At 33.8% G+C, this 20,215-nt stretch overlaps 38 non-coding genes across 38 annotated transcripts; all 38 read right to left on the reverse strand.

Annotated features, from left to right (window-relative positions):
• Nucleotides 1–10,944: 10,944 nt before the first annotated feature.
• TRNAT-UGU (transfer RNA threonine (anticodon UGU)) lies at nucleotides 10,945–11,017 on the reverse strand. Its single transcript has one exon. It is a non-coding gene; the product is annotated as a tRNA-Thr (tRNA).
• A 166-nt stretch (nucleotides 11,018–11,183) lies between these two features.
• Nucleotides 11,184–11,256, reverse strand: TRNAT-UGU (transfer RNA threonine (anticodon UGU)). Its single transcript has one exon. It is a non-coding gene; the product is annotated as a tRNA-Thr (tRNA).
• A 166-nt stretch (nucleotides 11,257–11,422) lies between these two features.
• TRNAT-UGU (transfer RNA threonine (anticodon UGU)) lies at nucleotides 11,423–11,495 on the reverse strand. The gene has a single exon. It is a non-coding gene; the product is annotated as a tRNA-Thr (tRNA).
• Nucleotides 11,496–11,661: 166 nt separating this feature from the next.
• On the reverse strand, nucleotides 11,662–11,734 carry TRNAT-UGU (transfer RNA threonine (anticodon UGU)). Its single transcript has one exon. It is a non-coding gene; the product is annotated as a tRNA-Thr (tRNA).
• A 166-nt stretch (nucleotides 11,735–11,900) lies between these two features.
• On the reverse strand, nucleotides 11,901–11,973 carry TRNAT-UGU (transfer RNA threonine (anticodon UGU)). The gene has a single exon. It is a non-coding gene; the product is annotated as a tRNA-Thr (tRNA).
• Nucleotides 11,974–12,139: 166 nt separating this feature from the next.
• On the reverse strand, nucleotides 12,140–12,212 carry TRNAT-UGU (transfer RNA threonine (anticodon UGU)). Its single transcript has one exon. It is a non-coding gene; the product is annotated as a tRNA-Thr (tRNA).
• Nucleotides 12,213–12,378: 166 nt separating this feature from the next.
• TRNAT-UGU (transfer RNA threonine (anticodon UGU)) lies at nucleotides 12,379–12,451 on the reverse strand. The gene has a single exon. It is a non-coding gene; the product is annotated as a tRNA-Thr (tRNA).
• Nucleotides 12,452–12,617: 166 nt separating this feature from the next.
• TRNAT-UGU (transfer RNA threonine (anticodon UGU)) lies at nucleotides 12,618–12,690 on the reverse strand. The gene has a single exon. It is a non-coding gene; the product is annotated as a tRNA-Thr (tRNA).
• A 166-nt stretch (nucleotides 12,691–12,856) lies between these two features.
• Nucleotides 12,857–12,929, reverse strand: TRNAT-CGU (transfer RNA threonine (anticodon CGU)). Its single transcript has one exon. It is a non-coding gene; the product is annotated as a tRNA-Thr (tRNA).
• A 166-nt stretch (nucleotides 12,930–13,095) lies between these two features.
• On the reverse strand, nucleotides 13,096–13,168 carry TRNAT-UGU (transfer RNA threonine (anticodon UGU)). Its single transcript has one exon. It is a non-coding gene; the product is annotated as a tRNA-Thr (tRNA).
• A 166-nt stretch (nucleotides 13,169–13,334) lies between these two features.
• Nucleotides 13,335–13,407, reverse strand: TRNAT-UGU (transfer RNA threonine (anticodon UGU)). Its single transcript has one exon. It is a non-coding gene; the product is annotated as a tRNA-Thr (tRNA).
• Nucleotides 13,408–13,573: 166 nt separating this feature from the next.
• Nucleotides 13,574–13,646, reverse strand: TRNAT-CGU (transfer RNA threonine (anticodon CGU)). The gene has a single exon. It is a non-coding gene; the product is annotated as a tRNA-Thr (tRNA).
• Nucleotides 13,647–13,812: 166 nt separating this feature from the next.
• Nucleotides 13,813–13,885, reverse strand: TRNAT-UGU (transfer RNA threonine (anticodon UGU)). The gene has a single exon. It is a non-coding gene; the product is annotated as a tRNA-Thr (tRNA).
• Nucleotides 13,886–14,051: 166 nt separating this feature from the next.
• TRNAT-UGU (transfer RNA threonine (anticodon UGU)) lies at nucleotides 14,052–14,124 on the reverse strand. Its single transcript has one exon. It is a non-coding gene; the product is annotated as a tRNA-Thr (tRNA).
• Nucleotides 14,125–14,290: 166 nt separating this feature from the next.
• TRNAT-UGU (transfer RNA threonine (anticodon UGU)) lies at nucleotides 14,291–14,363 on the reverse strand. Its single transcript has one exon. It is a non-coding gene; the product is annotated as a tRNA-Thr (tRNA).
• Nucleotides 14,364–14,529: 166 nt separating this feature from the next.
• TRNAT-UGU (transfer RNA threonine (anticodon UGU)) lies at nucleotides 14,530–14,602 on the reverse strand. The gene has a single exon. It is a non-coding gene; the product is annotated as a tRNA-Thr (tRNA).
• Nucleotides 14,603–14,768: 166 nt separating this feature from the next.
• TRNAT-UGU (transfer RNA threonine (anticodon UGU)) lies at nucleotides 14,769–14,841 on the reverse strand. Its single transcript has one exon. It is a non-coding gene; the product is annotated as a tRNA-Thr (tRNA).
• Nucleotides 14,842–15,007: 166 nt separating this feature from the next.
• TRNAT-UGU (transfer RNA threonine (anticodon UGU)) lies at nucleotides 15,008–15,080 on the reverse strand. The gene has a single exon. It is a non-coding gene; the product is annotated as a tRNA-Thr (tRNA).
• Nucleotides 15,081–15,246: 166 nt separating this feature from the next.
• Nucleotides 15,247–15,319, reverse strand: TRNAT-UGU (transfer RNA threonine (anticodon UGU)). Its single transcript has one exon. It is a non-coding gene; the product is annotated as a tRNA-Thr (tRNA).
• A 166-nt stretch (nucleotides 15,320–15,485) lies between these two features.
• Nucleotides 15,486–15,558, reverse strand: TRNAT-UGU (transfer RNA threonine (anticodon UGU)). The gene has a single exon. It is a non-coding gene; the product is annotated as a tRNA-Thr (tRNA).
• Nucleotides 15,559–15,724: 166 nt separating this feature from the next.
• Nucleotides 15,725–15,797, reverse strand: TRNAT-UGU (transfer RNA threonine (anticodon UGU)). Its single transcript has one exon. It is a non-coding gene; the product is annotated as a tRNA-Thr (tRNA).
• Nucleotides 15,798–15,963: 166 nt separating this feature from the next.
• TRNAT-UGU (transfer RNA threonine (anticodon UGU)) lies at nucleotides 15,964–16,036 on the reverse strand. The gene has a single exon. It is a non-coding gene; the product is annotated as a tRNA-Thr (tRNA).
• Nucleotides 16,037–16,202: 166 nt separating this feature from the next.
• TRNAT-UGU (transfer RNA threonine (anticodon UGU)) lies at nucleotides 16,203–16,275 on the reverse strand. The gene has a single exon. It is a non-coding gene; the product is annotated as a tRNA-Thr (tRNA).
• A 166-nt stretch (nucleotides 16,276–16,441) lies between these two features.
• Nucleotides 16,442–16,514, reverse strand: TRNAT-UGU (transfer RNA threonine (anticodon UGU)). Its single transcript has one exon. It is a non-coding gene; the product is annotated as a tRNA-Thr (tRNA).
• A 166-nt stretch (nucleotides 16,515–16,680) lies between these two features.
• Nucleotides 16,681–16,753, reverse strand: TRNAT-UGU (transfer RNA threonine (anticodon UGU)). Its single transcript has one exon. It is a non-coding gene; the product is annotated as a tRNA-Thr (tRNA).
• A 166-nt stretch (nucleotides 16,754–16,919) lies between these two features.
• TRNAT-UGU (transfer RNA threonine (anticodon UGU)) lies at nucleotides 16,920–16,992 on the reverse strand. The gene has a single exon. It is a non-coding gene; the product is annotated as a tRNA-Thr (tRNA).
• A 166-nt stretch (nucleotides 16,993–17,158) lies between these two features.
• On the reverse strand, nucleotides 17,159–17,231 carry TRNAT-UGU (transfer RNA threonine (anticodon UGU)). Its single transcript has one exon. It is a non-coding gene; the product is annotated as a tRNA-Thr (tRNA).
• A 166-nt stretch (nucleotides 17,232–17,397) lies between these two features.
• On the reverse strand, nucleotides 17,398–17,470 carry TRNAT-UGU (transfer RNA threonine (anticodon UGU)). Its single transcript has one exon. It is a non-coding gene; the product is annotated as a tRNA-Thr (tRNA).
• A 166-nt stretch (nucleotides 17,471–17,636) lies between these two features.
• TRNAT-UGU (transfer RNA threonine (anticodon UGU)) lies at nucleotides 17,637–17,709 on the reverse strand. The gene has a single exon. It is a non-coding gene; the product is annotated as a tRNA-Thr (tRNA).
• Nucleotides 17,710–17,875: 166 nt separating this feature from the next.
• TRNAT-UGU (transfer RNA threonine (anticodon UGU)) lies at nucleotides 17,876–17,948 on the reverse strand. Its single transcript has one exon. It is a non-coding gene; the product is annotated as a tRNA-Thr (tRNA).
• Nucleotides 17,949–18,114: 166 nt separating this feature from the next.
• Nucleotides 18,115–18,187, reverse strand: TRNAT-UGU (transfer RNA threonine (anticodon UGU)). The gene has a single exon. It is a non-coding gene; the product is annotated as a tRNA-Thr (tRNA).
• Nucleotides 18,188–18,353: 166 nt separating this feature from the next.
• TRNAT-UGU (transfer RNA threonine (anticodon UGU)) lies at nucleotides 18,354–18,426 on the reverse strand. Its single transcript has one exon. It is a non-coding gene; the product is annotated as a tRNA-Thr (tRNA).
• Nucleotides 18,427–18,592: 166 nt separating this feature from the next.
• On the reverse strand, nucleotides 18,593–18,665 carry TRNAT-UGU (transfer RNA threonine (anticodon UGU)). The gene has a single exon. It is a non-coding gene; the product is annotated as a tRNA-Thr (tRNA).
• Nucleotides 18,666–18,831: 166 nt separating this feature from the next.
• On the reverse strand, nucleotides 18,832–18,904 carry TRNAT-CGU (transfer RNA threonine (anticodon CGU)). The gene has a single exon. It is a non-coding gene; the product is annotated as a tRNA-Thr (tRNA).
• A 166-nt stretch (nucleotides 18,905–19,070) lies between these two features.
• Nucleotides 19,071–19,143, reverse strand: TRNAT-UGU (transfer RNA threonine (anticodon UGU)). The gene has a single exon. It is a non-coding gene; the product is annotated as a tRNA-Thr (tRNA).
• A 166-nt stretch (nucleotides 19,144–19,309) lies between these two features.
• On the reverse strand, nucleotides 19,310–19,382 carry TRNAT-UGU (transfer RNA threonine (anticodon UGU)). The gene has a single exon. It is a non-coding gene; the product is annotated as a tRNA-Thr (tRNA).
• Nucleotides 19,383–19,787: 405 nt separating this feature from the next.
• TRNAT-UGU (transfer RNA threonine (anticodon UGU)) lies at nucleotides 19,788–19,860 on the reverse strand. The gene has a single exon. It is a non-coding gene; the product is annotated as a tRNA-Thr (tRNA).
• A 166-nt stretch (nucleotides 19,861–20,026) lies between these two features.
• Nucleotides 20,027–20,099, reverse strand: TRNAT-UGU (transfer RNA threonine (anticodon UGU)). Its single transcript has one exon. It is a non-coding gene; the product is annotated as a tRNA-Thr (tRNA).
• Nucleotides 20,100–20,215: the final 116 nt, after the last annotated feature.

Here is a 20,215-nt window from a genome sequence, read left to right on the forward strand (position 1 = left end):
ATTTTAAATATTGATTATTATAATGAAATTTAGGTAATCGGACCTTTTAAAGGCTTAACACTTAAGTTTTGAGCTGATTTCAGGTTTACAAGTGGGGACCTAAACAGTCTTCCAACCTTATATCTGGGGACATTTGTGTATAAATTATTAGGTTTTAAATTAGTGTCAAAGCCTATATGGTTCAATCAAGTATTTCAATTTCATTTTTCACACTCGATAAATTTACAAGTGGGGACCTTCACCGTCATTTCAACAGACAAGTGGGGTCTTTTAAACACACCGTTTCTAATTTCATGTATATTTTAATTTTATATTTTAAATATTGATTATTATAATGAAATTTAGGTAATCGGACCTTTTAAAGGCTTAACACTTAAGTTTTGAGCTGATTTCAGGTTTACAAGTGGGGACCTAAACAGTCTTCCAACCTTATATCTGGGGACATTTGTGTATAAATTATTAGGTTTTAAATTAGTGTCAAAGCCTATATGGTTCAATCAAGTATTTCAATTTCATTTTTCACACTCGATAAATTTACAAGTGGGGACCTTCACCGTCATTTCAAACAGACAAGTGGGGTCTTTTAAACACACATTTTCTAATTTCATGTATATTTTAATTTTATATTTTAAATATTGATTATTATAATGAAATTTAGGTAATCGGACCTTTTAAAGGCTTAACACTTAAATTTTGAGCTGATTTCAGGTTTACAAGTGGGGACCTAAACAGTCTTCCAACCTTATATCTGGGGACATTTGTGTATAAATTATTAGGTTTTAAATTAGTGTCAAAGCCTATATGGTTCAATCAAGTATTTCAATTTCATTTTTCACACTCGATAAATTTACAAGTGGGGACCTTCACCGTCATTTCAACAGACAAGTGGGGTCTTTTAAACACACATTTTCTAATTTCATGTATATTTTAATTTTATATTTTAAATATTGATTATTATAATGAAATTTAAGTAATCGGACCTTTTAAAGGCTTAACACTTAAGTTTTGAGCTGATTTCAGGTTTACAAGTGGGGACCTAAACAGTCTTCCAACCTTATATCTGGGGACATTTGTGTATAAATTATTAGGTTTTAAATTAGTGTCAAAGCCTATATGGTTCAATCAAGTATTTCAATTTCATTTTTCACACTCGATAAATTTACAAGTGGGGACCTTCACCGTCATTTCAACAGACAAGTGGAGTCTTTTAAACACACATTTTCTAATTTCATGTATATTTTAATTTTATAGTTTAAATATTGATTATCAGAATGAAATTTAGGTAATCGGACCTTTTAAAGTCTTAACACTTAAGATTTGAGCTAATTTCAGGTTTACAAGTGGGGACCTAAACAGTCTTCCAACCTTATATCTGGGGACATTTGTGTATAAATTATTAGGTTTTAAATTAGTGTCAAAGCCTATATGGTTCAATCAAGTATTTCAATTTCATTTTTCACACTCGATAAATTTACAAGTGGGGACCTTCACCGTCATTTCAACAGACAAGTGGGGTCTTTTAAACACACATTTTCTAATTTCATGTATATTTTAATTTTATAATTTAAATATTGATTATCAGAATGAAATTTAAGTAATCAGTCCTATTTCTAGCTTAACACTTAAGTTTTGAGCTAATTTCAGGTTTACAAGTGGGGACCTAAACAGTCTTCCAACCTTATATCTGGGGACATTTGTGTATAAATTATTAGATTTTGTACTAGTGTCGAAGCCTATATGGTTCCATCAGGTATTTCAATTTCATTTTTCACACTCGATAAATTTACAAGTGGGGACCTTCACCGTCATTTCAACAGACAAGTGGGGTCTTTTAAACACACATTTTCTAATTTCAGGTATATTTTAATTTTATAGTTTTAATATTGATTATTATAATGAAATTTAGGTAATCGGACCTTTTAAAGGCTTAACACTTAAGTTTTGAGCTGATTTCAGGTTTACAAGTGGGGACCTAAACAGTCTTCCAACCTTATATCTGGGGACATTTGTGTATAAATTATTAGGTTTTAAATTAGTGTCAAAGCCTATATGGTTCAATCTAGTATTTCAATTTCATTTTTCACACTCGATAAATTTACAAGTGGGGACCTTCACCGTCATTTCAACAGACAAGTGGGGTCTTTTAAACACACATTTTCTAATTTCATGTATATTTTAATTTTATATTTTAAATATTGATTATTATAATGAAATTTAGGTAATCGGACCTTTTAAAGGCTTAACACTTAAATTTTGAGCTGATTTCAGGTTTACAAGTGGGGACCTAAACAGTCTTCCAACCTTATATCTGGGGACATTTGTGTATAAATTATTAGGTTTTAAATTAGTGTCAAAGCCTATATATTTCCATCAGGTATTTCAATTTCATTTTTCACACTCGATAAATTTACAAGTGGGGACCTTCACAGTCATTTCAACAGACAAGTTGGGTCTTTTAAACACACATTTTCTAATTTCATGTATATTTTAATTTTATAGTTTAAATATTGATTATCAGAATGAAATTTAAGTAATCAGTCCTATTTCTAGCTTAACACTTAAGTTTTGAGCTAATTTCAGGTTTACAAGTGGGGACCTAAACAGTCTTCCAACCTTATATCTGGGGACATTTGTGTATAAATTATTAGGTTTTAAATTAGTGTCAAAGCCTATATGGTTCAATCAAGTATTTCAATTTCATTTTTCACACTCGATAAATTTACAAGTGGGGACCTTCACCGTCATTTCAACAGACAAGTGGGGTCTTTTAAACACACATTTTCTAATTTCATGTATATTTTAATTTTATATTTTAAATATTGATTATTATAATGAAATTTAGGTAATCGGACCTTTTAAAGGCTTAACACTTAAGTTTTGAGCTGATTTCAGGTTTACAAGTGGGGACCTAAACAGTCTTCCAACCTTATATCTGGGGACATTTGTGTATAAATTATTAGGTTTTAAATTAGTGTCAAAGCCTATATGGTTCAATCAAGTATTTCAATTTCATTTTTCACACTCGATAAATTTACAAGTGGGGACCTTCACCGTCATTTCAACAGACAAGTGGGGTCTTTTAAACACACATTTTCTAATTTCATGTATATTTTAATTTTATATTTTAAATATTGATTATTATAATGAAATTTAGGTAATCGGACCTTTTAAAGGCTTAACACTTAAGTTTTGAGCTGATTTCAGGTTTACAAGTGGGGACCTAAACAGTCTTCCAACCTTATATCTGGGGACATTTGTGTATAAATTATTAGGTTTTAAATTAGTGTCAAAGCCTATATGGTTCAATCAAGTATTTCAATTTCATTTTTCACACTCGATAAATTTACAAGTGGGGACCTTCACCGTCATTTCAACAGACAAGTGGGGTCTTTTAAACACACATTTTCTAATTTCAGGTATATTTTAATTTTATAGTTTAAATATTGATTATTATAATGAAATTTAGGTAATCGGACCTTTTAAAGGCTTAACACTTAAGTTTTGAGCTTATTTCAGGTTTACAAGTGGGGACCTAAACAGTCTTCCAACCTTATATCTGGGGACATTTGTGTATAAATTATTAGGTTTTAAATTAGTGTCAAAGCCTATATGGTTCAATCTAGTATTTCAATTTCATTTTTCACACTCGATAAATTTACAAGTGGGGACCTTCACCGTCATTTCAACAGACAAGTGGGGTCTTTTAAACACACATTTTCTAATTTCATGTATATTTTAATTTTATAGTTTAAATATTGATTATCAGAATGAAATTTAAGTAATCAGTCCTATTTCTAGCTTAACACTTAAGTTTTGAGCTAATTTCAGGTTTACAAGTGGGGACCTAAACAGTCTTCCAACCTTATATCTGGGGACATTTGTGTATAAATTATTAGGTTTTAAATTAGTGTCAAAGCCTATATGGTTCAATCAAGTATTTCAATTTCATTTTTCACACTCGATAAATTTACAAGTGGGGACCTTCACCGTCATTTCAACAGACAAGTGGGGTCTTTTAAACACACATTTTCTAATTTCATGTATATTTTAATTTTATAGTTTAAATATTGATTATCAGAATGAAATTTAAGTAATCAGTCCTATTTCTAGCTTAACACTTAAGTTTTGAGCTAATTTCAGGTTTACAAGTGGGGACCTAAACAGTCTTCCAACCTTATATCTGGGGACATTTGTGTATAAATTATTAGGTTTTAAATTAGTGTCAAAGCCTATATATTTCAATCAGGTATTTCAATTTCATTTTTCACACTCGATAAATTTACAAGTGGGGACCTTCACCGTCATTTCAACAGACAAGTGGGGTCTTTTAAACACACATTTTCTAATTTCATGTATATTTTAATTTTATAGTTTAAATATTGATTATCAGAATGAAATTTAAGTAATCAGTCCTATTTCTAGCTTAACACTTAAGTTTTGAGCTAATTTCAGGTTTACAAGTGGGGACCTAAACAGTCTTCCAACCTTATATCTGGGGACATTTGTGTATAAATTATTAGGTTTTAAATTAGTGTCAAAGCCTATATGGTTCAATCAAGTATTTCAATTTCATTTTTCACACTCGATAAATTTACAAGTGGGGACCTTCACCGTCATTTCAACAGACAAGTGGGGTCTTTTAAACACACATTTTCTAATTTCATGTATATTTTAATTTTATATTTTAAATATTGATTATTATAATGAAATTTAGGTAATCGGACCTTTTAAAGGCTTAACACTTAAGTTTTGAGCTGATTTCAGGTTTACAAGTGGGGACCTAAACAGTCTTCCAACCTTATATCTGGGGACATTTGTGTATAAATTATTAGGTTTTAAATTAGTGTCAAAGCCTATATGGTTCAATCAAGTATTTCAATTTCATTTTTCACACTCGATAAATTTACAAGTGGGGACCTTCACCGTCATTTCAACAGACAAGTGGGGTCTTTTAAACACACATTTTCTAATTTCATGTATATTTTAATTTTATATTTTAAATATTGATTATTATAATGAAATTTAGGTAATCGGACCTTTTAAAGGCTTAACACTTAAGTTTTGAGCTGATTTCAGGTTTACAAGTGGGGACCTAAACAGTCTTCCAACCTTATATCTGGGGACATTTGTGTATAAATTATTAGGTTTTAAATTAGTGTCAAAGCCTATATGGTTCAATCAAGTATTTCAATTTCATTTTTCACACTCGATAAATTTACAAGTGGGGACCTTCACCGTCATTTCAACAGACAAGTGGGGTCTTTTAAACACACATTTTCTAATTTCAGGTATATTTTAATTTTATAGTTTAAATATTGATTATTATAATGAAATTTAGGTAATCGGACCTTTTAAAGGCTTAACACTTAAGTTTTGAGCTTATTTCAGGTTTACAAGTGGGGACCTAAACAGTCTTCCAACCTTATATCTGGGGACATTTGTGTATAAATTATTAGGTTTTAAATTAGTGTCAAAGCCTATATGGTTCAATCTAGTATTTCAATTTCATTTTTCACACTCGATAAATTTACAAGTGGGGACCTTCACCGTCATTTCAACAGACAAGTGGGGTCTTTTAAACACACATTTTCTAATTTCATGTATATTTTAATTTTATAGTTTAAATATTGATTATCAGAATGAAATTTAAGTAATCAGTCCTATTTCTAGCTTAACACTTAAGTTTTGAGATAATTTCAGGTTTACAAGTGGGGACCTAAACAGTCTTCCAACCTTATATCTGGGGACATTTGTGTATAAATTATTAGGTTTTAAATTAGTGTCAAAGCCTATATGGTTCAATCAAGTATTTCAATTTCATTTTTCACACTCGATAAATTTACAAGTGGGGACCTTCACCGTCATTTCAACAGACAAGTGGGGTCTTTTAAACACACATTTTCTAATTTCATGTATATCTTAATTTTATATTTTAAATATTGATTATTATAATGAAATTTAGGTAATCGGACCTTTTAAAGGCTTAACACTTAAATTTTGAGCTGATTTCAGGTTTACAAGTGGGGACCTAAACAGTCTTCCAACCTTATATCTGGGGACATTTGTGTATAAATTATTAGGTTTTAAATTAGTGTCAAAGCCTATATATTTCCATCAGGTATTTCAATTTCATTTTTCACACTCGATAAATTTACAAGTGGGGACCTTCACAGTCATTTCAACAGACAAGTTGGGTCTTTTAAACACACATTTTCTAATTTCATGTATATTTTAATTTTATAGTTTAAATATTGATTATCAGAATGAAATTTAAGTAATCAGTCCTATTTCTAGCTTAACACTTAAGTTTTGAGCTAATTTCAGGTTTACAAGTGGGGACCTAAACAGTCTTCCAACCTTATATCTGGGGACATTTGTGTATAAATTATTAGGTTTTAAATTAGTGTCAAAGCCTATATGGTTCAATCAAGTATTTCAATTTCATTTTTCACACTCGATAAATTTACAAGTGGGGACCTTCACCGTCATTTCAACAGACAAGTGGGGTCTTTTAAACACACCGTTTCTAATTTCATGTATATTTTAATTTTATATTTTAAATATTGATTATTATAATGAAATTTAGGTAATCGGACCTTTTAAAGGCTTAACACTTAAGTTTGGAGCTGATTTCAGGTTTACAAGTGGGGACCTAAACAGTCTTCCAACCTTATATCTGGGGACATTTGTGTATAAATTATTAGGTTTTAAATTAGTGTCAAAGCCTATATGGTTCAATCAAGTATTTCAAATTCATTTTTCACACTCGATAAATTTACAAGTGGGGACCTTCACCGTCATTTCAACAGACAAGTGGAGTCTTTTAAACACACATTTTCTAATTTCATGTATATTTTAATTTTATAGTTTAAATATTGATTATCAGAATGAAATTTAGGTAATCGGACCTTTTAAAGTCTTAACACTTAAGATTTGAGCTGATTTCAGGTTTACAAGTGGGGACCTAAACCGTCTTCCAACCTTATATCTGGGGACATTTGTGTATAAATTATTAGGTTTTAAATTAGTGTCAAAGCCTATATGGTTCAATCAAGTATTTCAATTTCATTTTTCACACTCGATAAATTTACAAGTGGGGACCTTCACAGTCATTTCAACAGACAAGTGGGGTCTTTTAAACACACATTTTCTAATTTCATGTATATTTTAATTTTATAGTTTAAATATTGATTATCAGAATGAAATTTAAGTAATCAGTCCTATTTCTAGCTTAACACTTAAGTTTTGAGCTAATTTCAGGTTTACAAGTGGGGACCTAAACAGTCTTCCAACCTTATATCTGGGGACATTTGTGTATAAATTATTAGGTTTTAAATTAGTGTCAAAGCCTATATGGTTCAATCAAGTATTTCAATTTCATTTTTCACACTCGATAAATTTACAAGTGGGGACCTTCACCGTCATTTCAACAGACAAGTGGGGTCTTTTAAACACACATTTTCTAATTTCATGTATATTTTAATTTTATAGTTTAAATATTGATTATCAGAATGAAATTTAAGTAATCAGTCCTATTTCTAGCTTAACACTTAAGTTTTGAGCTAATTTCAGGTTTACAAGTGGGGACCTAAACAGTCTTCCAACCTTATATCTGGGGACATTTGTGTATAAATTATTAGATTTTGTACTAGTGTCGAAGCAAATATGGTTCCATCAGGTATTTCAATTTCATTTTTCACACTCGATAAATTTACAAGTGGGGACCTTCACCGTCATTTCAACAGACAAGTGGGGTCTTTTAAACACACATTTTCCAATTTGAGGTATATTTTAATTTTATAGTTTTAATATTGATTATTATAATGAAATTTAGGTAATCGGACCTTTTAAAGGCTTAACACTTAAGTTTTGAGCTGATTTCAGGTTTACAAGTGGGGACCTAAACAGTCTTCCAACCTTATATCTGGGGACATTTGTGTATAAATTATTAGGTTTTAAATTAGTGTCAAAGCCTATATGGTTCAATCAAGTATTTCAATTTCATTTTTCACACTCGATAAATTTATAAGTGGGGACCTTCACCGTCATTTCAACAGACAAGTGGGGTCTTTTAAACACACCGTTTCTAATTTCATGTATATTTTAATTTTATATTTTAAATATTGATTATTATAATGAAATTTAGGTAATCGGACCTTTTAAAGGCTTAACACTTAAGTTTTGATCTGATTTCAGGTTTACAAGTGGGGACCTAAACAGTCTTCCAACCTTATATCTGGGGACATTTGTGTATAAATTATTAGGTTTTAAATTAGTGTCAAAGCCTATATATTTCCATCAGGTATTTCAATTTCATTTTTCACACTCGATAAATTTACAAGTGGGGACCTTCACCGTCATTTCAACAGACAAGTGGGGTCTTTTAAACACACATTTTCTAATTTCATGTATATTTTAATTTTATAGTTTAAATATTGATTATCAGAATGAAATTTAAGTAATCAGTCCTATTTCTAGCTTAACACTTAAGTTTTGAGCTAATTTCAGGTTTACAAGTGGGGACCTAAACAGTCTTCCAACCTTATATCTGGGGACATTTGTGTATAAATTATTAGGTTTTAAATTAGTGTCAAAGCCTATATGGTTCAATCAAGTATTTCAATTTCATTTTTCACACTCGATAAATTTACAAGTGGGGACCTTCACCGTCATTTCAACAGACAAGTGGGGTCTTTTAAACACACATTTTCTAATTTCATGTATATTTTAATTTTATAGTTTAAATATTGATTATCAGAATGAAATTTAAGTAATCAGTCCTATTTCTAGCTTAACACTTACGTTTTGAGCTCATTTCAGGTTTACAAGTGGGGACCTAAACAGTCTTCCAACCTTATATCTGGGGACATTTGTGTATAAATTATTAGGTTTTAAATTAGTGTCAAAGCCTATATGGTTCAATCAAGTATTTCAATTTCATTTTTCACACTCGATAAATTTACAAGTGGGGACCTTCACCGTCATTTCAACAGACAAGTGGGGTCTTTTAAACACACATTTTCTAATTTCATGTATATTTTAATTTTATATTTTAAATATTGATTATTATAATGAAATTTAGGTAATCGGACCTTTTAAAGGCTTAACACTTAAGTTTTGAGCTGATTTCAGGTTTACAAGTGGGGACCTAAACAGTCTTCCAACCTTATATCTGGGGACATTTTTTGATTATACACTTTCAAGATCCACGCAGTGACTTCATTGACAAGTGGGGACTTTCACCTAGCGACATCTATATCTGAAATTTGAAAGTAATCTGGAATTAAGGTCCCCATTTATGCGGTGAAAATATCGTGTGTTTTCAGGTCCCTACATATAAATGTCTTGGGTTCTTTTTCCACAGCGAGTGTTTAATTATATGCTTTACGGCGCTCAACTAATTATGAAATCCTCTTTTTAATGAACTATAGTTAATTGGGTCCTCAGATGTCAATCACTCCTTACCGGTCCCCAAGTGTCAATCGTGTGCCCGTATGGGTGTGTGTCTGTGTGTCTGTCCGTTGTTACACCCACGTGACCGCGTTCGCAGTTTGCGTATCGGAGCAAACGTGTTCCCAATTTCCGGACCGCATTGACAGTTCACAGAAATTTGGAAAATTGTATTACTCTCCGTTGGCCACTCTATACTTGAGTTCTCACACCACCATGTTTGGTCTTCGTCCATCCCACATGAACACCAGTCTGGTATTTATCTGGCTTCCAACACCATCATCTTCTGTTCTTTGTCAATCCCACATTGACACCAGTCTGCACTTACACTGGCTTCTAACACCACCATCCACTGGTATGCCGTCTATTCCACATAGACACCAATCTGTATCATTGGCTTCTACTCCATTATCATCGTTTGGTTTTAGGATATACGCGGCGATCAGCTAGGGTTACGAGAAACGTCTAGCCTCCCTAAGGTAGGATCGCTACCAAAGGTTTTCGCATTTGCGGTTTTTCCTTACTATTATAATGGAAACGAATCGTATATATACCCCAAAATTTGAAGAAAGCGGGAAGAGGGGTACACTTCACTTTAAACGTCAATATTAGCAAAGTTTGAGAAGATAATAGGTATAACTTTATTTTAAACGATTTAACTATTATTAATGTTAATTATTGAGGATTAAAATAATTAAAAATAATTATATTTATTTAAATATTAAAGATAAACCTCTCGTGCAAAGAGAGAGATTATCATTGCCTCCTATATCTACCAAGGCCCGTGCATGCGATATATTTCCTTCATTGCCTCCTATAATCAAGGCCCGTGCATTGTGATATATTTCATTCATTGCATAAACATAAGCGAGATTGTTTTGGGAAAAAAATACTGCTTCCACTAATGGGTTTATACTCCTTGTTACTGTTGTATAGAGTAATCATGAGAAAAGCTTTAAAAATTACGAGAGGACAGACCTTTTTTATCCTCATTCAAAAATATTTTTTGGTGCTAGAAAGCTTTAAAAAATCCAAACGGTTAGGCATTGGTAAAAAAGACAAATGATATTTTTCAAATCTAATGAGATAACGCCCACCTAGTTGAAAATTGCCGTTTTTTATCCGCGGGAGCCATTCTTAATGAGAATTTCGATGCTAGTAGGCTGTCAATTAAACTACCGGTATATTATTGTTGTTGGAAATTGGATATTAAGTCAAATTAAGTGGTTGTAAAGAGCCAGCAGGTTTTTGCCACTTCTTTTTGTGAGTATTTGATTTTTATATGTAAAATGGAGGAAGATAATGTTGAGAGTAAGTATGAAATGCGGAAGCGCAAAGCGCGGGAAAGGATGAGGGCAAAAAGGTCGACGTTTTCATTGGATACTTAAGGTTATATAATCTTCTCGACACGGAGAGGTAATATTTTGGTTTTCCCGACTTGTAGTTTTTCAAAATTTAATAGCTACGAAAACTAGTTCAAGTATCATAACAACGAGGCTCCGACGAGAATCGAACTCATGATTTCCTGTTTACAAGACAGGCGCCTTAACCACTAAGCCACGGAGCCCTGGTTCCGAAGCGAGATTAATGCTGAATATTTCAGTAATTTTCCTAAATTAACTCGTTTGTAGTTTTACCCAATTGTTTAAATATATGCGTATCTCAAGCAACTATTATTTTTAGTTTTTCAAAATTAAGTAGCTATGAAAACTAGTTCAAGTATCATAACAACGAGGCTCCGACGAGAATCGAACTCATGATCTCCTGTTTACAGGACAGGCGCTTTAACCACTAAGCCACGGAGCCCTGGTTCCGAAGCGAGATTAATGCTGAATATTTCCGTAATTTTTCTAAATTAACTCCTTCGCAGTGTTTACCTATTCTTTGCATTAATGTATATCTCAAGCAACTATTATTTTTAGTTTTTCAAAATTTAATAGCTATGAAAACTAGTTCAAGTATCATAACAACGAGGCTCCGACGAGAATCGAACTCATGATTTCCTGTTTACAAGACAGGCGCCTTAACCACTAAGCCACGGAGCCCTGGTTCCGAAGCTAGATTAATGCTGAATATTTCCGTAATTTTACTAAATTAACTCCTTCGCAGTGTTTACCTATTCTTTGCATTAATGCATTTCTCAAGCAACTATTATTTTTAGTTTTTCAAAATTTAGTAGCTATGAAAACTAGTTCAAGTATCATAACAACGAGGCTCCGACGAGTATCGAACTCATGACCTCCTGTTTACAAGACAGGCGCTTTAACCACTAAGCCACGGAGCCCTGGTTCCGAAGCTAGATTAATGCTGAATATTTCCTTAATTTTACTAAATTAACTCCTTCGCAGTGTTTACCTATTCTTTGCATTAATGCATATCTCAAGCAACTATTATTTTTAGTTTTTCAAAATTTAATAGCTATGAAAACTAGTTCAAGAATCATAACAACGTGGCTCCGACGAGAATCGAACTCATGATCTCCTGTTTACAAGACAGGCGCTTTAACCACTAAGCCACGGAGCCCTGGTTCCGAAGCTAGATTAATGCTGAATATTTCAGTAATTTTCCTAAATTAACTCGTTTGTAGTTTTACCCAATTGTTTAAATATATGCGTATCTCAAGCAACTATTATTTTTAGTTTTTCAAAATTAAGTAGCTATGAAAACTAGTTCAAGTATCATAACAACGAGGCTCCGACGAGAATCGAACTCATGATCTCCTGTTTACAGGACAGGCGCTTTAACCACTAAGCCACGGAGCCCTGGTTCCGAAGCGAGATTAATGCTGAATATTTCCGTAATTTTTCTAAATTAACTCCTTCGCAGTGTTTACCTATTCTTTGCATTAATGTATATCTCAAGCAACTATTATTTTTAGTTTTTCAAAATTTAATAGCTATGAAAACTAGTTCAAGTATCATAACAACGAGGCTCCGACGAGAATCGAACTCATGATTTCCTGTTTACAAGACAGGCGCCTTAACCACTAAGCCACGGAGCCCTGGTTCCGAAGCGAGATTAATGCTGAATATTTCAGTAATTTTCCTAAATTAACTCGTTTGTAGTTTTACCCAATTGTTTAAATATATGCGTATCTCAAGCAACTATTATTTTTAGTTTTTCAAAATTAAGTAGCTATGAAAACTAGTTCAAGTATCATAACAACGAGGCTCCGACGAGAATCGAACTCATGATCTCCTGTTTACAGGACAGGCGCTTTAACCACTAAGCCACGGAGCCCTGGTTCCGAAGCGAGATTAATGCTGAATATTTCCTTAATTTTACTAAATTAACTCCTTCGCAGTGTTTACCTATTGTTTGCATTAATGCATTTCTCAAGCAACTATTATTTTAAGTTTTTCAAAATTTAATAGCTACTAAAACTAGTTCAAGTATCATAACAACGAGGCTCCGACGAGAATCAAACTCATGATCTCCTGTTTACGAGACAGGCGCTTTAACCACTAAGCCACGGAGCCCTGGTTCCGAAGCTAGATTAATGCTGAATATTTCCGTAATTTTACTAAATTAACTCCTTCGCAGTGTTTACCTATTCTTTGCATTAATGCATTTCTCAAGCAACTATTATTTTTAGTTTTTCAAAATTTAGTAGCTATGAAAACTAGTTCAAGTATCATAACAACGAGGCTCCGACGAGAATCGAACTCATGACCTCCTGTTTACAAGACAGGCGCTTTAACCACTAAGCCACGGAGCCCTGGTTCCGAAGCTAGATTAATGCTGAATATTTCCTTAATTTTACTAAATTAACTCCTTCGCAGTGTTAATCTATTCTTTGCATTAATGCATATCTCAAGCAACTATTATTTTTAGTTTTTCAAAATTTAATAGCTATGAAAACTAGTTCAAGAATCATAACAACGTGGCTCCGACGAGAATCGAACTCATGATCTCCTGTTTACAAGACAGGCGCTTTAACCACTAAGCCACGGAGCCCTGGTTCCGAAGCTAGATTAATGCTGAATATTTCCGTAATTTTACTAAATTAACTCCTTCGCAGTGTTTACCTATTCTTTGCATTAATGCATTTCTCAAGCAACTATTATTTTAAGTTTTTCAAAATTTAATAGCTACTTAAACTAGTTCAAGTATCATAACAACGAGGCTCCGACGAGAATCAAACTCATGATCTCCTGTTTACGAGACAGGCGCTTTAACCACTAAGCCACGGAGCCCTGGTTCCGAAGCTAGATTAATGCTGAATATTTCCGTAATTTTACTAAATTAACTCCTTCGCAGTGTTTACCTATTCTTTGCATTAATGCATTTCTCAAGCAACTATTATTTTTAGTTTTTCAAAATTTAGTAGCTATGAAAACTAGTTCAAGTATCATAACAACGAGGCTCCGACGAGAATCGAACTCATGACCTCCTGTTTACAAGACAGGCGCTTTAACCACTAAGCCACGCAGCCCTGGTTCCGAAGCTAGATTAATACTGAATATTTCCTTAATTTTACTAAATTAACTCCTTCGCAGTGTTTACCTATTCTTTGCATTAATGCATATCTCAAGCAACTATTATTTTTAGTTTTTCAAAATTTAATAGCTATGAAAACTAGTTCAAGAATCATAACAACGTGGCTCCGACGAGAATCGAACTCATGATCTCCTGTTTACAAGACAGGCGCTTTAACCACTAAGCCACGGAGCCCTGGTTCCGAAGCTAGATTAATGCTGAATATTTCCTTAATTTTACTAAATTAACTCCTTCGCAGTGTTTACCTATTCTTTGCATTAATGCATATCTCAAGCAACTATTATTTTTAGTTTTTCAAAAGTTAATAGCTACGAAAACTAGTTCAAGTATCATAACAACGAGGCTCCGACGAGAATCGAACTCATGACCTCCTGTTTACAAGACAGGCGCTTTAACCACTAAGCCACGGAGCCCTGGTTCCAAAGCGAGATTAATGCTGAATATTTCCGTAATTTTACTAAATAACTCCTTCGCAGTGTTTACCCTATTGTTTGCATTAATGCATATCTAGAGCAACTATTATTTTTAGTTTTTCAAAATTTAATAGCTACGAAAACTAGTTCAAGTATCATAACAACGAAGCTCCGACGAGAATCGAACTCATGATCTCCTATTTACAAAACAGGCGCTATAACCACTAAGCCACGGAGCCTTGGTTCCGAAGCGAGATTAATGCTGAATATTTCAGTAATTTTCCTTAATTAACTCGTTTGTAGTTTTACCCAATTGTTTAAATATATGCGTATCTCAAGCAACTATTATTTTTAGTTTTTCAAAATTAAGTAGCTATGAAAACTAGTTCAAGTATCATAACAACGAGGCTCCGACGAGAATCGAACTCATGATCTCCTGTTTACAGGACAGGCGCTTTAACCACTAAGCCACGGAGCCCTGGTTCCGAAGCGAGATTAATGCTGAATATTTCCGTAATTTTTCTAAATTAACTCCTTCGCAGTGTTTACCTATTCTTTGCATTAATGTATATCTCAAGCAACTATTATTTTTAGTTTTTCAAAATTTAATAGCTACGAAAACTAGTTCAAGTATCATAACAACGAGGCTCCGACGAGAATCGAACTCATGATTTCCTGTTTACAAGACAGGCGCCTTAACCACTAAGCCACGGAGCCCTGGTTCCGAAGCGAGATTAATGCTGAATATTTCCGTAATTTTACTAAATTAACTCTTTCGCAGTGTTTACCTATTCTTTGCATTAATGCATTTCTCAAGCAACTATTATTTTTAGTTTTTCAAAATTTAGTAGCTATGAAAACTAGTTCAAGTATCATAACAACGAGGCTCCGACGAGAATCGAACTCATGACCTCCTGTTTACAAGACAGGCGCTTTAACCACTAAGCCACGGAGCCCTGGTTCCGAAGCTAGATTAATGCTGAATATTTCCTTAATTTTACTAAATTAACTCCTTCGCAGTGTTTACCTATTCTTTGCATTAATGCATATCTCAAGCAACTATTATTTTTAGTTTTTCAAAATTTAATAGCTATGAAAACTAGTTCAAGAATCATAACAACGTGGCTCCGACGAGAATCGAACTCATGATCTCCTGTTTACAAGACAGGCGCTTTAACCACTAAGCCACGGAGCCCTGGTTCCGAAGCTAGATTAATGCTGAATATTTCCTTAATTTTACTAAATTAACTCCTTCGCAGTGTTTACCTATTCTTTGCATTAATGCATATCTCAAGCAACTATTATTTTTAGTTTTTCAAAATTTAATAGCTACGAAAACTAGTTCAAGTATCATAACAACGAGGCTCCGACGAGAATCGAACTCATGACCTCCTGTTTACAAGACAGGCGCTTTAACCACTAAGCCACGGAGCCCTGGTTCCAAAGCGAGATTAATGCTGAATATTTCCGTAATTTTACTAAATAACTCCTTCGCAGTGTTTACCCTATTGTTTGCATTAATGCATATCTAGAGCAACTATTATTTTTAGTTTTTCAAAATTTAATAGCTACGAAAACTAGTTCAAGTATCATAACAACGAAGCTCCGACGAGAATCGAACTCATGATCTCCTATTTACAAAACAGGCGCTATAACCACTAAGCCACGGAGCCTTGGTTCCGAAGCGAGATTAATGCTGAATATTTCAGTAATTTTCCTTAATTAACTCGTTTGTAGTTTTACCCAATTGTTTAAATATATGCGTATCTCAAGCAACTATTATTTTTAGTTTTTCAAAATTAAGTAGCTATGAAAACTAGTTCAAGTATCATAACAACGAGGCTCCGACGAGAATCGAACTCATGATCTCCTGTTTACAGGACAGGCGCTTTAACCACTAAGCCACGGAGCCCTGGTTCCGAAGCGAGATTAATGCTGAATATTTCCGTAATTTTTCTAAATTAACTCCTTCGCAGTGTTTACCTATTCTTTGCATTAATGTATATCTCAAGCAACTATTATTTTTAGTTTTTCAAAATTTAATAGCTACGAAAACTAGTTCAAGTATCATAACAACGAGGCTCCGACGAGAATCGAACTCATGATTTCCTGTTTACAAGACAGGCGCCTTAACCACTAAGCCACGGAGCCCTGGTTCCGAAGCGAGATTAATGCTGAATATTTCCGTAATTTTACTAAATTAACTCTTTCGCAGTGTTCACCTATTCTTTGCATTAATGCATTTCTCAAGCAACTATTATTTTTAGTTTTTCAAAATTTAGTAGCTATGAAAACTAGTTCAAGTATCATAACAACGAGGCTCCGACGAGAATCGAACTCATGACCTCCTGTTTACAAGACAGGCGCTTTAACCACTAAGCCACGGAGCCCTGGTTCCGAAGCTAGATTAATGCTGAATATTTCCTTAATTTTACTAAATTAACTCCTTCGCAGTGTTTACCTATTCTTTGCATTAATGCATATCTCAAGCAACTATTATTTTTAGTTTTTCAAAATTTAATAGCTATGAAAACTAGTTCAAGAATCATAACAACGTGGCTCCGACGAGAATCGAACTCATGATCTCCTGTTTACAAGACAGGCGCTTTAACCACTAAGCCACGGAGCCCTGGTTCCGAAGCTAGATTAATGCTGAATATTTCCTTAATTTTACTAAATTAACTCCTTCGCAGTGTTTACCTATTCTTTGCATTAATGCATATCTCAAGCAACTATTATTTTTAGTTTTTCAAAATTTAATAGCTACGAAAACTAGTTCAAGTATCATAACAACGAGGCTCCGACGAGAATCGAACTCATGACCTCCTGTTTACAAGACAGGCGCTTTAACCACTAAGCCACGGAGCCCTGGTTCCAAAGCGAGATTAATGCTGAATATTTCCGTAATTTTACTAAATAACTCCTTCGCAGTGTTTACCCTATTGTTTGCATTAATGCATATCTAGAGCAACTATTATTTTTAGTTTTTCAAAATTTAATAGCTACGAAAACTAGTTCAAGTATCATAACAACGAAGCTCCGACGAGAATCGAACTCATGATCTCCTATTTACAAAACAGGCGCTATAACCACTAAGCCACGGAGCCTTGGTTCCGAAGCGAGATTAATGCTGAATATTTCAGTAATTTTCCTTAATTAACTCGTTTGTAGTTTTACCCAATTGTTTAAATATATGCGTATCTCAAGCAACTATTATTTTTAGTTTTTCAAAATTTAATAGCTACGAAAACTAGTTCAAGTATCATAACAACGAGGCTCCGACGAGAATCGAACCCATGATTTCCTGTTTACAAGACAGGCGCCTTAACCACTAAGCCACGGAGCCCTGGTTCCGAAGCGAGATTAATGCTGAATATTTCCGTAATTTTACTAAATTAACTCTTTCGCAGTGTTTACCTATTCTTTGCATTAATGCATAACTCAAGCAACTATTATTTTTAGTTTTTCAAAATTTAATAGCTACGAAAACTAGTTCAAGTATCATAACAACGAGGCTCCGACGAGAATCGAACTCATGATCTCCTGTTTACAAGACAGGCGCTTTAACCACTAAGCCACGGAGCCCTGGTTCCAAAGCGAGATTAATGCTGAATATTTCCGTAATTTTACTAAATAACTCCTTCGCAGTGTTTACCCTATTGTTTGCATTAATGCATATCTAGAGCAACTATTATTTTTAGTTTTTCAAAATTTAATAGCTACGAAAACTAGTTCAAGTATCATAACAACGAAGCTCCGACGAGAATCGAACTCATGATCTCCTATTTACAAAACAGGCGCTATAACCACTAAGCCACGGAGCCTTGGTTCCGAAGCGAGATTAATGCTGAATATTTCAGTAATTTTCCTTAATTAACTCGTTTGTAGTTTTACCCAATTGTTTAAATATATGCGTATCTCAAGCAACTATTATTTTTAGTTTTTCAAAATTTAATAGCTACGAAAACTAGTTCAAGTATCATAACAACGAGGCTCCGACGAGAATCGAACTCATGATTTCCTGTTTACAAGACAGGCGCCTTAACCACTAAGCCACGGAGCCCTGGTTCCGAAGCGAGATTAATGCTGAATATTTCCGTAATTTTACTAAATTAACTCTTTCGCAGTGTTTACCTATTCTTTGCATTAATGCATAACTCAAGCAACTATTATTTTTAGTTTTTCAAAATTTAGTAGCTATGAAAACTAGTTCAAGTATCATAACAACGAGGCTCCGACGAGAATCGAACTCATGATCTCCTGTTTACAAGACAGGCGCTTTAACCACTAAGCCACGGAGCCCTGGTTCCGAAGCGAGATTAATGCTGAATATTTCCGTAATTTTACTAAATTAAATCCTTCGCAGTGTTTACCTATTCTTTGCACTAATGCATATCTCAAGCAACTATAATTTTTAGTTTTTCAAAATTTAATAGCTACGAAAACTTGTTCAAGTATCATAACAACGAGGCTCCGACGAGAATCGAACTCATGATCTCCTGTTTACGAGACAGGCGCTTTAACCACTAAGCCACGGAGCTCTGGTTCCGAAGCGAGATTAATGCTGAATATTTCCTTAATTTTACTAAATTAACTCCTTCGCAGTGTTTACCTATTCTTTGCATTAATGCATATCTCAAGCAACTATTATTTTTAGTTTTTCAAAATTAAGTAGCTATGAAAACTAGTTCAAGTATCATAACAACGAGGCTCCGACGAGAATCGAACTCATGATCTCCTGTTTACAGGACAGGCGCTTTAACCACTAAGCCACGGAGCCCTGGTTCCGAAGCGAGATTAATGCTGAATATTTCCGTAATTTTTCTAAATTAACTCCTTCGCAGTGTTTACCTATTCTTTGCATTAATGTATATCTCAAGCAACTATTATTTTTAGTTTTTCAAAATTTAATAGCTACGAAAACTAGTTCAAGTATCATAACAACGAGGCTCCGACGAGAATCGAACTCATGATTTCCTGTTTACAAGACAGGCGCCTTAACCACTAAGCCACGGAGCCCTGGTTCCGAAGCGAGATTAATGCTGAATATTTCCGTAATTTTACTAAATTAACTCGTTTTTAATTTTACCCTATTGTTTGCATTAATGCATATCTCAAGCAACTATTATTTTTAGTTTTTCAAAATTTAATAGCTATGAAAACTAGTTCAAGTATCATAACAACAAGGCTCCGACGAGAATCGAACTCATGATCTCCTTTTTACAAGACAGGCGCTTTAACCACTATCCCACGGAGCCCTGCTTCCGAAGCAAGATTAGTGTTGAATATTTCCGTAATTTTACTAAATTAAATCCTTCGCAGTGTTTACCTATTCTTTGCACTAATGCATATCTCAAGCAACTATAATTTTTAGTTTTTCAAAATTTAATAGCTACGAAAACTAGTTCAAGTATCATAACAACGAGGCTCCGACGAGAATCGAACTCATGATTTCCTGTTTACAAGACAGGCGCTTTAACCACTAAGCCACGGAGCCCTGGTTCCGAAGCGAGATTAATGCTGAATATTTCCTTAATTTTACTACATTAACTCTTTCGCAGTGTTTACCTATTCTTTGCATTAATGCATATCTCAAGCAACTATTATTTTTAGTTTTTCAAAATTTAGTAGCTATGAAAACTAGTTCAAGTATCATAACAATGAGGCTCCGACGAGAATCGAACTCATGATTTCCTGTTTACAAGACAGGCGCCTTAACCACTAAGCCACGGAGCCCTGGTTCCGAAGCGAGATTAATGCTGAATATTTCCGTAATTTTACTAAATTAACTCTTTCGCAGTGTTTACCTATTCTTTGCATTAATGCATATCTCAAGCAACTATTATTTTTAG

The sequence above is a fragment of the Phalangium opilio genome, unplaced genomic scaffold (genome assembly GCF_054372755.1).
Source record: "Phalangium opilio isolate 3A_F unplaced genomic scaffold, DU_Popi_V2 ptg000063l_1, whole genome shotgun sequence".
NCBI lineage: Eukaryota > Metazoa > Arthropoda > Arachnida > Opiliones > Phalangiidae > Phalangium > Phalangium opilio.